The sequence below is a fragment of the Salmo salar genome, chromosome ssa03 (assembly GCF_905237065.1).
Source record: "Salmo salar chromosome ssa03, Ssal_v3.1, whole genome shotgun sequence".
Taxonomy (NCBI): domain Eukaryota; kingdom Metazoa; phylum Chordata; class Actinopteri; order Salmoniformes; family Salmonidae; genus Salmo; species Salmo salar.
This window is the reverse complement of record NC_059444.1, coordinates 12,797,643-12,813,116: the sequence shown is the minus strand read 5'-3', so window position 1 is coordinate 12,813,116 and position 15,474 is coordinate 12,797,643. Positions and strand designations below refer to the sequence as shown.

At 41.3% G+C, this 15,474-nt stretch overlaps 5 non-coding genes and 1 pseudogene across 5 annotated transcripts; all 6 read left to right on the top strand.

Moving 5' to 3' along the window:
- The first annotated feature begins 1,234 nt into the window (after nt 1-1,234).
- LOC106598734 (eukaryotic initiation factor 4A-II-like) lies at nt 1,235-8,009 on the top strand (annotated as a pseudogene).
- LOC123741926 (small nucleolar RNA SNORD2) lies at nt 2,295-2,365 on the top strand. The gene has a single exon (XR_006769451.1). It is a non-coding gene; the product is annotated as a small nucleolar RNA SNORD2 (small nucleolar RNA).
- LOC123741928 (small nucleolar RNA SNORD2) lies at nt 4,549-4,622 on the top strand. The gene has a single exon (XR_006769453.1). It is a non-coding gene; the product is annotated as a small nucleolar RNA SNORD2 (small nucleolar RNA).
- Nucleotides 4,989-5,059, top strand: LOC123741927 (small nucleolar RNA SNORD2). The gene has a single exon (XR_006769452.1). It is a non-coding gene; the product is annotated as a small nucleolar RNA SNORD2 (small nucleolar RNA).
- LOC123741924 (small nucleolar RNA SNORA81) lies at nt 5,785-5,965 on the top strand. Its single transcript, XR_006769449.1, has one exon. It is a non-coding gene; the product is annotated as a small nucleolar RNA SNORA81 (small nucleolar RNA).
- LOC123741925 (small nucleolar RNA SNORA81) lies at nt 6,368-6,547 on the top strand. The gene has a single exon (XR_006769450.1). It is a non-coding gene; the product is annotated as a small nucleolar RNA SNORA81 (small nucleolar RNA).
- Nucleotides 8,010-15,474: the final 7,465 nt, after the last annotated feature.

Below are 15,474 nucleotides of genomic sequence, written 5' to 3'. Positions count from 1 at the left end.
TGGTTAGTGTATCTTAACCATTGACATAATGGTTGGTGGTGGACACTGTGAGTGGGGCAGAAATGCGTTGCTAGTATACCAGAGATATAATTTACTAGATCAGATACCATCCAAAAACATTAATCCTGCCTGGATACCAGATTCTTATGTTTCAAATTTAACAGATAGACAGACACACAATATCTCTTTACCAGCCCCAACCATAAGAATACAATACAGAATATGTAAATTGCATATATTACAAAATCTCTCAAAAGTATTATTAATATAGCTACTATTGTAATTAGTATTCTGTTCCCATGATATTGCAGTGTGTTATCCCCAAAATATATATTGTATAATAATGCTCTATCTATACCACTCATTACAGAAACACTGGAATCAATGCCAACCAATTACATATTTTTTGTAATGTACTCCATGTTCTCCATTGAGTCTCATTAAAAGATGCCGTAATGATCACAATGAACTGCAAACAGAGTTTGCTGAGTTTGCTGTAGGTTTTTTATTTATGCACTTTCTTGCACTATGATTTTTTTTGGCCACTAATGATGTTTTAATAAACATCTTTATTTTGCATTCAAGCCTCAGTTTTGCATTTTTGACATGGGGCTAGGACAGCTATAACTAGTTTGATAATAATCCCCAAAATGTATGAGTGTTAAAACAGGGCATTTTGACATGAAAAAATAGGAGTCTGTTTGAGGTTAGAAATTATTTCATAAAACTGATATATATGTTGTCATGGCAAAGGTACTCCTGCATCCTTGCTATCCCAGATCCTTGGGACGTCCCTATCCCATTGTGGTTGACATTTAAAATGGTTAAGGTTAGGGTTAGGTAAGGGTTATGGTAGGATTAGGGTTAGGATTTAGGGTAGGGACGTCCCCAGGAATCCAGATAGCGCTGACCATTACATTTTCCATTCCCTGAATTTTGACATGTTGAGGACGCCGTAGCAACCGAAGCACATGCAATTTGTGCTGTAATATCATTCCGTTATAAAATATAGTCTAAATCTTTTTTGTTTTATCTTTATAGAATGACACTTCACACTATTAACACATAAAACATAATTATTTGTATATTAAAAAATATTGTGTTGTTGTGTTGAGAAAGTCGTGTCGAATAAATATAATTTTTACATTTCAGTGAAAATAGTCCGGCTATATAAAAGCGCTTGTCCTCCTCCACGTAGATCTTTCCAGTCGCATGTAGGAGTTGGAGACGTATCATGACTGGCGACTCTCCTGATTACAACAGGTAAAACAAAAAAAGAAGCATTTTCATTTACAATTATAGTCACAAATTAAAAGTACATGTATTTATAGATATGCGTTTTCCATGCATCTTGCAGATATTCAGAGGAAACTAGGTGGTTTACGCCGGACCCATTGGCATTAATTTAGTTAACGTTAACTAGCTAATGTTAGCTACTTTAAATATCTGCGAAGATGGCAAGGCACATCCGACTCGTGGTGTTGCGTGTAACGTTAGTATGCAAATAAAATGCAGTGACCTATGCTAGTTACCAAGACATAATTTGTATATTTAACTGATGTAATCAGACTTTTGACTACTTTGTTATTAATGTCATCCATGGCCTAGTTCCAGCTTGCTCGGCTAAACTAACGTTAACTTGCGACGCACTGAGTTGGCTGGCCGCAGGATTAAAATACACACTATGGAAATAAAATATTAGCGAATGTGAGTTCATCTCGTCGAATTTCGGGGGCATGTCAGCCTCAACTGAGATTACCGTACGAAGACACGTGCGCGCCGCCCAACCAACAAAGTTGGTGAAATTGGGACAGCACAGGCCTAGCTCGATAAGTAACATGTCGTTTAGAGTTTTTGGACTTATTGTTATATATTGGCATCCCATCTTTCGGAACTGAAACTATTTATCTATATAGACAACTTTTTAGCATTTTACTTTTTTGCATTTTACTGTATCACGTTTTCTACCTTCGCACATGGCTGACTTGGGTTTTCCTGTAATTGATTCAACCGTCGCCCAATAACCATATTTAATCAAGTGTTTTTGTTTGCGCAGTTTTTCCATGTCTGACGCTGACCCTTATTTCTCCAATAGCTCAAGAGATCTGAACATGATGGTGGGCCAGAGGGAGTGGAGCCTGATGTTTCATAGAGGTATTTTCAACTCAACTCTAAATGCTTAATTAGTTTAAGAGTTCTCATTGGAGTAGTCCATCTATGTATGCATAGGTCAACTTTCAGACCAAGAGTTTTTTGCGTACCACTTTTAGTGGATTTGAGTTATTTTCAGTAGCGAGTGAAATGATGGCATTTCATCTTTCGGGACAGACCTGATAATGGTGACAACTTTTAATACTGATCACTCAAGCGTACACCTGCATTAACTCGATGTCATCTCAAACACTTGTCATTGAAATGATGTGTAAACAGAATACTCTTATTGTGCAGAGCACCTGGAACAAGATTACGGACAACTTCGATGACATGGCCCAGAAGGACCCATTCCAATGCGTTTGGTTTTGAGACGCCATTCAAGAGGGCAGTCATTCCTTGTATCAAAGGTATGCAAATCAATGGCTTGTTGATAGCAATAAATATAAACGTGACAATTTGTAAGATTTTATTAACTTGTTGAGGACAGACGTTCCGCCTGCGGAACCCCTAGCCAACAGCCAATGGCACGGCACGAAATACAAAACCAACTAAAATACCACAATTCAATTTTCTCAAACAATCAACTATTTTACACCATTTTAAATATAAGACTGGTTAATCTAACCACATTTTCCGATTTCAAAAAGGCTTTACAGCGAAAGCAAAACATTAGATTATGTTAGGAGAGTACATAGACAAATAATCACAGCCATTTTCCAAGCAAGCATATGTCACATAAACCCAAACCACAGCTAAATGCAGCACTAACCTTCAATCTTCATCACATGACACTCCTAGGACCTTGTTATACCATACATGCATGTTTTGTTTAAGCTTTTTACATTAGCATGTGATGTTCAGAACTAGCATACCCACTGAAAACTTCCGGTGAATTTACTAAATTACTCATGATAAACGTTGACAAAATACATAATTATTTTAAGAATTATAGATACAGAACTCGTTTATGCAATCGCTATGTCCGATTTTTAAAATGGCTTTTCGGCGAAAGCACATTTGCAATATTCTGAGTACATAGCTCGGCCATCACGGCTCACTAAACTCAAAATTACTATTAGTAAAATGTGATTACCTTTGCTGTTCTTCGTCAGAATGCACTCCCAGGACTTCTACTTCAACAACAAATGTTGTTTTGGTTCCAAATAATCAATAGTTATATTCAAATAGCTCCATTTTGTTCGTGTGTTCAGGTCACTATCCGAAGGGTGACGTGCGTTCCATGACCAAAAAAATCAAAATACTCCATAACCGTACTTAGAAGCATGTCAAACGCTGTTTAAAATCAATTTTTATGCAACTTTTCTCGTAAAATAGCAATAATATCCCAACCGGGCAACATTGTATTCATTTAAAGGCTGAAAGAAAAAAATTGAGAAGTCTCGTGAACACGCATCTGTCTCACTGTCCCCAGGCTGACCACTTACAAATTCTGCTGCTGTCCTTTGCCCAGAGACAGCAGACACCCCATTCCACTTTCTAGTGGCTTTAGAGAGCCAATGGAAGCCTTAAATGTCACGTTATAGCACAGATGCTGTATTTTTGATAGAGATGCAACAGAAGGACAACAAATTGTCAGCACTTCCTGTATGTAATATTCTCAGGTTTTGGCCTGCCATGAGTTCTGTTATACTCACAGACACCATTCAAACATTTTTAGAAACTTCAGAGTTTTCTATCCAAATCTACTAATTATATGCATATTCTAGTTTCTGGGCAGGAGTAGTAACCAGATTAAATCGTGTGTTTTTTATCCGGCCGTGAAAATACTTCCCCATCCCAAAGAAGTTAAGAGTTCATAGAAGTAAATTACATTTTTTTTTTATTAATTAGGCCCTAATCTATGGATTTCACATGACTGGGCAGGAGTGTAGCCATGGGTGGAAGGGTATAGGCCCACTCACTTGGGAACCAGGCCCAGCCCACAAGGGCTTTATTACAGACAGAAATACCCACCAGTGAGAAAGCTGGATGTGGGGGTCCTGGACTGTTAGCTGGATGTGGTAATTTTTCTATCTGGCGACAGCCATGGTTGATGTTCTTGCAGTCAGCATGCTAATTGCACACTCAATTTGAGATGTCTGCCACTATGAATACTGCACATTTGGGGCCTTCTATTGTCCTTGGCACAAGGTACACCTGTAATTATCATGCTGTTTAATTAGCTTCTTGATATGCCTCACCTGTCTGGGCTATCTTGGGAAAGTAGAAATGCTCACTAATGGAGATATAAACAAATTTAGGCCCAAAATTTGAGGGAAAGGTGTTTTGTCCATATGGACATTTTCTGTCATTTTATTTCATCTCATGAAACATGGGACGAACTTAACATGTGTTTATATTTTGGTTCAGTATAATTGCAAGTTGAACTTTCTTGAGTGACAAGATGCCATACCATCTTTTGGGATTGACAGCAATGGAGAAAAACTTTTTAGTATTACTGATCAATTGTCACTGGGCAAAGCGGGACTTAATTTAAATTCTGATCATAAAACCCTTTTTCTGTTCACAGGCTGTGACGTCATCGCCCAGTCAGGCACGGGCAAGACGGCCACGTTTGCCATCTCTATCCTGCAGAAAGGGACCCACCAGGGAGCTGGCTCAGCGGGTATGCTGTACCTGAGGTCAAGAAACTTACGTGTATCAGACAGAGGGGGCATATTTGGACAATCTCTAACTAAATTTCTTCATGCAAAATCAGCTAATTGGGTTAAAGGAGGTGGATCTCTTTTAGGATTGGTGTAGTCCGTCCATGACTGCATTGGTCTGAAAGTTGACCTGACTACTTGGCAGGGGATTTCTGTTCTGTAACAAGTGAGTGAAATGATGGCATTTCATCTTTCGGGACAGACCTGATAATGGTGACAACCTGTTATACTGATCACTCAAACTGTTGAGTCCTGTATAATACATTGGTGCCCAGAGCAAATCACCATGACGCGTTGGTATTTGTTTGATCTGTTTTCTTAGATCCAGAAGGGGATTGGGGGACTACATGGGGGCTGCCTGCAATGCCTAAATTGGGGCACTAATGTCCACAACGAGATGCAGACGCTGCAGGCTGAGTCCCCCACACTGTGGTAGGATCTCCAGGCCGGGTGTTTGATATGCTTAACAGGCGATGCCTGTGTAAGTACTCATCAGTGTAAGTATCTGACTGACTTGTGTTCAAATGAAATTGTATTTGTCACATGTGCCAAATACAACTTACTGTGAAATGCTTGCCAATAAGCTTTTAGCCAATAATGCAGAGGTAAATTAATAAAATGTTTCTATATATCATATCCAACTTGTCCATTGGCATGCTTTAGATACCTTAGTTTGGCTTGACCACTGCAGATTTTAAGTTGTGCCCTCTATTACTTAAAGCATCAAGATGTTTGTCCTGGAAGAAGCTGAGATGCTGAGTCGTTGCTTCAAGGATCCGATATGAGATCGTCCAGACACTGAGCACACGTTCAAGTAGGCCTCATCTGTTGTATATTACTCATTTTACTCGTAAATATGTATTGAGTTCCAGATTCAATTCTAGAGCCTTGCTGTAGAAAATTAAAGTTCAACCTTGTTGCCACAAGGCAATCGTTATGGACTTGTCTCTGCCCCAGTCACCTAACTTCCATATAAAAGAACTGTGCTAAAATTGCAGAATCCAGGTAACACTTGGTTTAGGCAATAATGCTAGCAGAGTATTGTGTGGAAGGAGAGCATTTTGCATTGTGCCGGAAAAGAGTCGTGGCCGAACCTCTTTCTTAATGTTCGTTGACCTCCTGTCTCGAGGCCCAGTGCAACAATTAATCAGTGACTTTAGATGAGTGCATTTCCTCCAGATGTGATTTTTACTAGTGTTTCTTCTAACGCTGTGCAGGTCGTCCTGTCGGCCACCATGCCTACTGGTGTGCTGGAGGGGACCGAGAAGTTAATGCGAGAGCCCATTCGCATTCTGGTGAACAAAAAAGAGCTTACACTAGAGGGTGTTAAGCAGTTCTACAGCAATGTAGAGCGAGAGGTGCGTAGTAAGAAAATACATGGCTCTCTACATGTGTTATGAAATGTAATTGTGTATTTAACTGCCTTAATGTTGCTGCACTGCAGGAAGACTAGCTGCTGCCTTGGCTGCAACAAAGGGATCCTTAATAAATAAAAAATATATCCATTTGTTAATTTTGAGTTTCTGTAGTCAATGTGTATAGTGTTTCCCTTCTTTTTAAAGCACCCTGCTAAAATTGTGGGGGCGATGCCTTCGGGCTTGGCTCTTGCGGTCATGTAAGCATGGGTACACCAAGGAAGGACAGTAAAGCCAGGGTTGAAATGAGGCTTGGGCGGACCTCTTTCTTAATGTCCAGTGTCCTTTGTCTCAAGATTCTGTGCTACAATATTTCTGGTAATTTTCCATTTAGAAGTTGTGTATGTTGTAAGGCTTGTCTGGTCGGTGAAGTAAGTTGTTCCCCTCATATTTCTTCCAGGGGTGGAAGTTGGACACATTGTGGGACCTGTACGAGACACTAACAATCACTCGGGCAGTCATCTTCCTCAATACCAGGGGGAAGGTCGACTGGCTGACCGAGAAGATGAACTCAAGGGACTTAACAATCTCTGCTCTGGTAAGGCCATCAAACATTGCTCCCTGAATTATAATGCTGTTAAAATTACTGTTGTGTTGGGCATGGGGTTGAAATAACATTTTGTTTTCCAGCATGGAGAGATGTGATCATGAGGGACTTCAGTCTGGCTCAAGCAGAATACTTATCACTACAGACTTATAGGTGAGGGTAGAATCTCACTCTTATCGAACTGTTGTGGTTCATGACTTGACTTGGTTACATGTAATTGTTATCCCAAACGGTTTTTCTCTGCGACAGCCCTTTCATGGCTTAGCAGTAACACCTTTTGGGAGATGAAATGGCTGTTCTCCACCACGGGCTTCTCTCTCTGTAGGAATCTGTTACTTAATGTCAGACTACATTTAAAATTAAATATTTGGTTAATCTGATTACGCTTCAACTTGAGTTTAACTGGTGTTTGCTTTGATATCCAGGCTCGACGAATTGATGTGCAGCAGGTTTCCTTGTCATTAACCATGACCTTCCTACAAACAGGGAGAATTATATTCACAGGTGTGTCCAGTCCCTGCCTAACTGGAAGATGTGCTTAGACTGTGTTTGGAAAGCAGACCTGGACCTAAAGATTGTTCCTCCTCCCCCATTTCTCCAGAGTTGGTCGTGGTGGCTGTTTTGGCAGAGGTGTGGCTATAAACTTTGTGACCGAGGACAAGTGAATTCTACGGGACATTGAGCTGTTTAACAATACGACAGTGGATGGGATGCCTTTGCATGTGGCTGACCTGATTTGAACCTGGGTGTTGAGGATTTTGACGCATTGCTAGCGGTCTTACACTCGTTATGTCCATTTGAGGGAAACTTCTCAATGCTTTCCTTGAGTCAGACTTGTGATATCTGTAATATATGGTGGTCTCATGGACAGTTATAGATTCTAACCGCTGGTTGAAACCACAAGCTGTGGAGACTAAACAGTGTTTCTTACCAGTCATTTATTTTGTTGTACAATTAAGGTGTGGATTTTCTTTACCATAAGTGTGGTATTAAGTCTGCCAATTATGTTATGCTAACATGTTCTGTGTAATGAGTCTGCTTCAATGTTATTCATTTGCCTCACCTGGATTTTTTTATTTTGACTTAATTTAAGTGTACCACATCACGCTTTGTCAAATCCTCAGTTTAACTATTTTGTGTAATGTGTTTGTCCTGATCTCAACTTGTTTTAAGTGTTGCCATTTCCCTAAAACTGTCTTAATAAAACAAACTTGCTGTACTAAATGATACCATGTATGGTGAATAACCTACTTGTTACATAGCCTTTGACACAATTGCATGTTATTTGAGCCATCTAAACCAGTGGTTCCAACAATTCCACTTGGGGCCCCCAACAGGCTAGAGCTGGCTCTGTCTGGATGTAGCCCCACCCCATCAGTTTCCCATCCCTAGTGTATATGATACTGACTGTCCAATAACATTTAGTGTGAAATGTTTCCCGTGGTCAAATCTGCAGTCCTGTAAATCAGGCTTTCCCAAACTCTTAGAGGTCCCCTCCTGGGTGCATGTTTTGGTTTGCAAATTGTATTTGTCATATGCGCTGAATACAAAAGGTCTGGATCTAACTGAAATGCTTACTTGCAAGCCCTTTGACAAACAACTCAGTTAAGGAAAGTATTTACTAAAGTATGACAATTGATACTTTTCCCTGCTACTGCCCCTCAATCTACACAGCATAATGACAAAGCAAAAACAGGTTGACATTTTTGCTAATTTATAATAAATAAAAAAAACACTTGCATAAGTACTCAGACCCTTTGCTCAGTACTGAGTCAGTGTGGGGGTACACAGCTGATGAAAATAACTAGTGGAGGTGCAGGCTAATGACTCGTGGTTGTTAGCATGTAACTCTTTGTGGCGCAAACTCGCACTTAAGTAGATGCATGTCAGCAAAGCCACAAACAAGACATTAATTGCACTGTAACCGGTGCACATAAACTGTTAGGTCCTACAACAGAGCTTTTCACAATGGAGTGAACCCTTGTGACTTGTCCCTACTGGTCATCCCCACTCCCTCTGATCTGGCAGACTCACCAAACCCATGCTTTGTCAATTATGTCAGTTGGAGAATGTGGCTTATTTCTATGCAGATTAAATCCAATTTTATATGTCACGTGCTGAATACAACAGGTGTAGACCTTACAGTGAAATGCTTGTTTACAAGCCCTTAACCAATGATGCAATTTTTAACAACATGAGTAAACAAAAACAAATGGCATCAGTAAATAAGAATAGCGGGGCTATATACAGGGGTACTGGTACAGAGTCCTCTCAAGCTCTCAGGTTGGATGGGGAGTGTTGCTGCACAGCTATTTTCAGGTCTCTCCAGAGATGTTCAAATCCATTCTCTGGCTGGGCCGCTCAAGGACATTTAGGGAGGGCTGGGCCACTCAAGGAGACTTGTCCCAAAGCCACTCCTGCGTTGTCTTGGCTGTGTGCTTAGGGTCATTGTCCTGTTAGGTGAACCTTTGCCCCAGTCAGGTTATGAGCACTCTGGAGCAGGTTTTCAAGGATCTCTCTGTACTTTGTTCCGTTCATCTCCCTCGATCCTGACTAGTCTTCCAGTCCCTGCTGCTGAAAACATCACAGCATGATGCTGCCACCATGCTTCACCTTAAGGATGGTGCATGGTTTCTTCCAGATGTGATGCTTGGCATTCAGGCCAAAGAGTTCAATCCTGGTTAAATCAGACCAGAGAGTTTTGTTTCTCATGGTCTGAGAGTCTTTAGGTGCCTTTTGGTAAACTCCAAGCGGGTTGTCCTGCCTTTTACTGAGGAGTGGCTTGGTGGAGTGCTACAGAGATGGTTGTCCTTCTGGAAGGTTCTCCCATCTCCATAGAGGAACTCTAGAGCTCTGTCAGAGTGACTATCAGGTTCTTGGTCACCTCGCTGACCAAGGCCCTTCTCCCCCGATTGCTCAGTTTGGGAACAGGAAGGATTGGAGTGATGTTAAAACGTGAGGATTAGACTGGGACAAGGCACAGTTGAAAATTACATTGACTATGCCTGTTAGCTGATATGTCACTCAAGACATTGTAGACAGATGGGTAAAATATAAAAAGCAGACATTTAATATCCCCTTGAGCATGGTGAAGTTATTAATTACACTTTGGATGGTGTATCAATACACCCAGTCACTACAAAGACACAAGCGTCCTTCCTAACAGTTCCCGGAGAGGAAGGAAACTGCTCAGAGATTTCACCATGAGGCCGACTAAATCAGCTACAGAGTTTATTGATTGTGACGAGAACTAAGGATGGATCAACAACATTGTAGTTACTCCATAGCACTGATCTAATTCACAGTGTAAAACAAAGTGTTAAGTTTGGGGCAAATCTAATATAACACATTACTGAGTACCTACCACATTCCATATTTTCAAGTATAGTGGTGGCTGCATCATGTTATGGGTATGCTTGTAATCGTTAAGGACTGGGGAGTTTTTCTGGATAAACAAGAAATGGAATTGAGCTAAGCACAGACAAAATCCTAGAGGAAAACCTGGTTCAGTCTGCTTTCCACCAGACACTGGGGGATGAATTCAACTTTCAGCAGGACAATAAAAAACACAAGGCCAAACCTACACTGGAGTTGCTTACCTAGAATACAGTGAATATTCCTGAGTGGCCGAGTTACAGTTTTGCCTTAAATCTGGTTGACTGACAATCTATGGCAAGACTTGAAAATGGTTGTCTAGCAACCAATTTGACAGAGCTTGAAGAATTCTGAAAAGAATAATCGGCAAATGTTGCACAATACAGGTGTGGAAAGCTTTTGAAGACTTACCCAGAAAGACTCACAGGTGTAATCGCTGCCAAAGGTGATTCTACATGACAGAGTATTTTGTGTAGATTGTTCACAGACAACAATTCCATTTTAATCCCACTTTATAACACAACAAAATGTGGAAAAAGTCTATGGGTGTGAATACTTTTCTGAAAGCACTGTACAGATCACAATAGTACTGTTTCTGTTTATAGCAATAAAGCAGGCAAGTTTGTATGGCCTTTAGTTTAATCTGTTGTATTTAGCTATATAAATTCTCCATATCTCTGTGCCTCTGTGTAAATTGGAGGCAGGCAGGTTAGTTAAAATTATAGTCTGCCTCAGGGGCACTGAGCACCTCAGTGAATGTGTAATTGTCTATGATATGGTAAATGCATGTATTTTTAGCACATCAACTTTGTTCTTTGACTCCCACGTTCACAGAAGTCAATGCAATTATGCTGGCAGGACCGCATTGGGAGGGTAGAGAGAAGAAAAAATAAACTAATTGGACATTTGCATAGAGATTGGCTGATTCCACCTGGACCAGTTCTCCTGCATTGTTAAATGTTTTTCGGATTGAGAAGCTGGTCTTCCAAAGGACTTTAGAAAAACTGGTTGACCATTGTAAAGCTCCAATAATAAGTGATGCAAACAAGAAAATTGAATATATTTGGGTAGTTGTGTCACTCTGAACTGGACCTTTCAATGGCAAAATGAAAGTTACATGTGCACTGCAGTAGTAGCTATGAATTGTGGGAGGTAGGTTGTTGAACCATGTTTTGGGCCCCTCTTAATCATTTGTGTGAATTCTCCTTGTGCAGTTGCCTTGGAAACAGGCCAGATGTTTGGAGAACGGCTAATCCCAAAGATATTCCTACGCACCTCTTTCAGAACAAGTCGTGGGCCATTATACGAAGAAAACGCAGAAATAGGAGAAAGGCCCACGAGAAAATATGCCCAAAACAGAAAGAAAGGGGGATTTTTTGGGGTCTGTGATTTTGGGATATCTTTCCCCTATTGAACTTGACATTTTAAAGTTAAAGTTAGGGTTTAGGATAGGGACGTCCCAAGTATCCTTCATAGCACCGACCAATTTATTTGGTTTTGAACGATTCAACCAATTCTTATCTTACTTATGCAACAGATCAGAAATGCACTTCCTCAAAACTATTTCTGACGGTCATTATGGAGACAGAAAAGTCCCAAGTTTTAAAGTTTTACATCAACAACAATAGAGCTATAGTTTTGAGGCTACTGTCTCTGAGGCATGCATGACAACATGCTGTAGCAATGGGCTAGATTACTCTCCCCCACAAGTCTTTGAGTCAGCCTGATCTAGAAAGACAAAAACATTTGAAGTTGATACACTACATGACCAAAAGTATGTGGACACCTGCTCATCGAACATCTAATTCCAAAATCATGGCCATTAATATGGAGTTGGTCCCCCCCTTTGCTGCTATAACAGCTTCCACTCTTCTGGGAAGGCTTTCCACTAGATGTTGGAACATTTCTGCTGGGACTTGCTTCAATTCAGCCATATGAGCATTAGTCAGGTTAGGCACTGATGTGGGCGATTAGGCCTGGCTCGCAGTCGGCATTCCAATTCATCCCAAAGGTGTTCGATGGGGTTGAGGTCAGGGCTCTGTGCAGGTTTTTCCACACCAATCTCAACAAACCATTTATGTATGGACTTGCTTTGTGCACGGGGCATTGTCATGCTAAAACAGGAAAAGGCCTTCCCCCAAACTGTTGCCAAAAAGTTGGAAGCACATAATCGCCAGCCGGTCGATCGAGACTGGTCGATCTTCAAGGCATTCCTAGTCGATCACCAAATATTTCTGTAAAAAAAAAAAAAAACGATAAAGGCTTGCATTCCTTTTTTAAAATCTCGTTGAGCTGTTGCTGGTAGGTGCACTAGATTCAAAAGTCCTGCGCACCGGGTAAGCAAAGTGTTCCCATGAGACAAACTCCGCCTACCCGGCGGACCGGAAAATCTGTGACTAAATCGAGTACACCTACTGCGCTGCCCAATCAGATAGCTCAAATCACCGTGGCTCCAGAGCTTCCATGACCCTGGCCACAGCCAAGTTTAATAGGCTACGTAAGATTGAATAACTTTTAAAACAATGACCACGGAGAGACTGTCAATGAATACAGCAAAGAGCTGCTGTTTTTCTGAGTGAGTTCATGTTTAAGTTTATATTCAGCACTGTCACTGTTTTTATTCAACACTATTACAAAACTCGCTTCTCCGTACTTCCGCTCGGGCTGCAGCTGCAATGAATGAGTAGCCAAGTATCGATAGCCCTGCGTTATAATATATAATATGGTCTGATTAACAATATTGGCAGGCCAATCATATAGCCAATATGCTGTGATAATGTATTAGGCCTACTGCCCAAACCTCATTCCTACAAAACTGTTTGTAGGAATGAGAATCAGAGCAGTAGATCTCAGCTTGCTTTTTGACTGCGAAAGTGATCTTGACTCAGAAAAGGTTGGTGACCACTGATCTAGAATGTCATTGTATGCTGTAGCTTTAAGATTTCCCTTCACTGAAACAAAGGGGCCTAGCCCAAACCATGAAAAACAGCCCCAGACCATTATTCCTGCTCCACCAAACGTTACAGTTGGCACTATGCATTGGGGCAGGTAGTGTTCTCTGCCCAGAGTCCAATGGCGGTGAGCTTTACACCATTCCAACCGATGCTTGGCATTGTTCATGGTGATCTTAGGCTTGTGTGCTGCTCAGCCACGGAAACCCATTTCATGAAGCTCTGTTCTTGTGTTCATGTTGCTTCTAGAGGTCATTTAGAACTCGGTAGTGAGTGTTGCAACCGAGGACAGATGATTTTTACGCGTTTCAGCACTCTGCGGTCTCGTTCTGTGAGCTTGTATGGCTTACCATTTTGTATTTATAGTGTATATAGACACTGGCAATGAGGCATTTGTTTGCTTAATATTCTCATCTTGCCCTCAATAGTTCATAGTTATAATGATTACAATTATTTAATTTACAGGCTTATGTTTCATTGTATTAAATATTTCTACAGACGTACATCCTGGAAGAACCTCCACCGGCTTGTATATCAAGAGTGAACTCAAGTCAACAGCCATCATGCAGAATGTCCACAGGAACACAACTCAGAGCTTTGTGGTGAGGCTTGTGTGTCACTCTCATCTAACCCACTCCCCCACCCGCTGCTCAACATACAGTTGCTATGGTGAAGAGAGAAAAGCCATGAAAGGGGTTGGATATGTTCTGTGGTACAACAACCTTTCTCTGAGATGAATTTGTTTCACAGTTAGTCTATATCACCTCATTGTTTGTTTCTTATTTGCTTTGCGACAGGTTGAAAAGGCTTCCTATATGCTTTGGTTAGGGTTTCCAAATGTAATACAAAGAAATTGCTTGAAACAAGCTGTATATTTCCCACCTGCATCCTCCTTTAATTTACAGAACAATTCATTAATGTTCATTAATGATAAGAGATCAGCTGATATGCATTATACTTCAAATCTCTGTGGAATTTTCCACCTCGTAACAGACCCTTTTGGCACTCACACATGATAACCCATCCCTCTCATGTAGTCTGGGTATGCCAACCATGGGTACAGTATGTCACTAGTCACCACTAATACAGTGGGGGGAAAAGTATTTGATCCCCTGCTGATTTTTTTTTGTTGTACGTTTGCCAACTGACAAAGAAAGGATCAGTCTATAATTTTAATGGTAGGTTTATTTGAACAGTGAGAGACAGAATAACAACAAAACAATCCAGAAAAATGCATGTCAAAAATGTTATAAATTGATTTGCATTTTAATGAGGGAAATAAGTATTTGACCCCCTCTCAATCAGAAAGATTTCTGGCTCCCAGGTGTCTTTTATACAGGTAACGAGCTGAGATTAGGAGCACACTCTTAAAGGGAGTGCTCCTAATCTCAGTTTGTTACCTGTATAAAAGACACCTGTCCACAGAAGCAATCAATCAATCAGATTCCAAACTCTCCATCATGACCAAGACCAAAGAGCTCTCCAAGGATGTCAGGGACAAGATTGTAGACCTACACAAGGCTGGAATGGGCTACAAGACCATCGCCAAGCAGCTTAGTGAGAAGGTGCCAACAGTTGGTGCGATTATTCGCAAATGGAAGAAACACAAAATAACTGTCAATCTCCCTCGGCCTGGGGCTCCATGCAAGATCTCACCTCGTGGAGTTGCAATGATCATGAGAACGGTGAGGAATCAGCCCAGAACTACACGGGAGGATCTTGTCAATGATCTCAAGGCAGCTGGGACCATAGTCACCAAGAAAACAATTGGTAACACACTACGCCGTGAAGGACTGAAATCCTGCAGCACCCGCAAGGTCCCCCTGCTCAAGAAAGCACATATACATGCCCGTCTGAAGTTTGCCAATGAACATCGGAATGATTCAGAGGATAACTGGGTGAAAGTGTTGTGGTCAGATGAGACCAAAATGGAGCTCTTTGGCATCAACTCAACTCGCCGTGTTTGGAGGAGGAGGAATGCTGCCTATGACCCCAAGAGCACCATCCCCACTGTCAAACATGTAGGTGGCAACATTATGCTTTGGGGGTGTTTTTCTGCTAAGGGGGCAGGACAACTTCACCGCATCAAAGGGACGATGGACGGGCCATGTACCGTCACATCTTGGGTGAGAACCTCCTTTCCTCAGCCAGGGCATTGAAAATGGGTCGTGGATGGGTATTCCAGCATGACAATGACCCAAAACACACAGCCAAGGCAACAAAGGAGTGGCTCAAGAAGAAGCACATTAAGGTCCTGGAGTGGCCTAGCCAGTCTCCAGACCTTAATCACATAGAAAATCTGTGGAGGGAGCTGAAGGTTCGAGTTGCCAAACATCAGCCTCGAAACCTTAATGACTTGGAGAAGA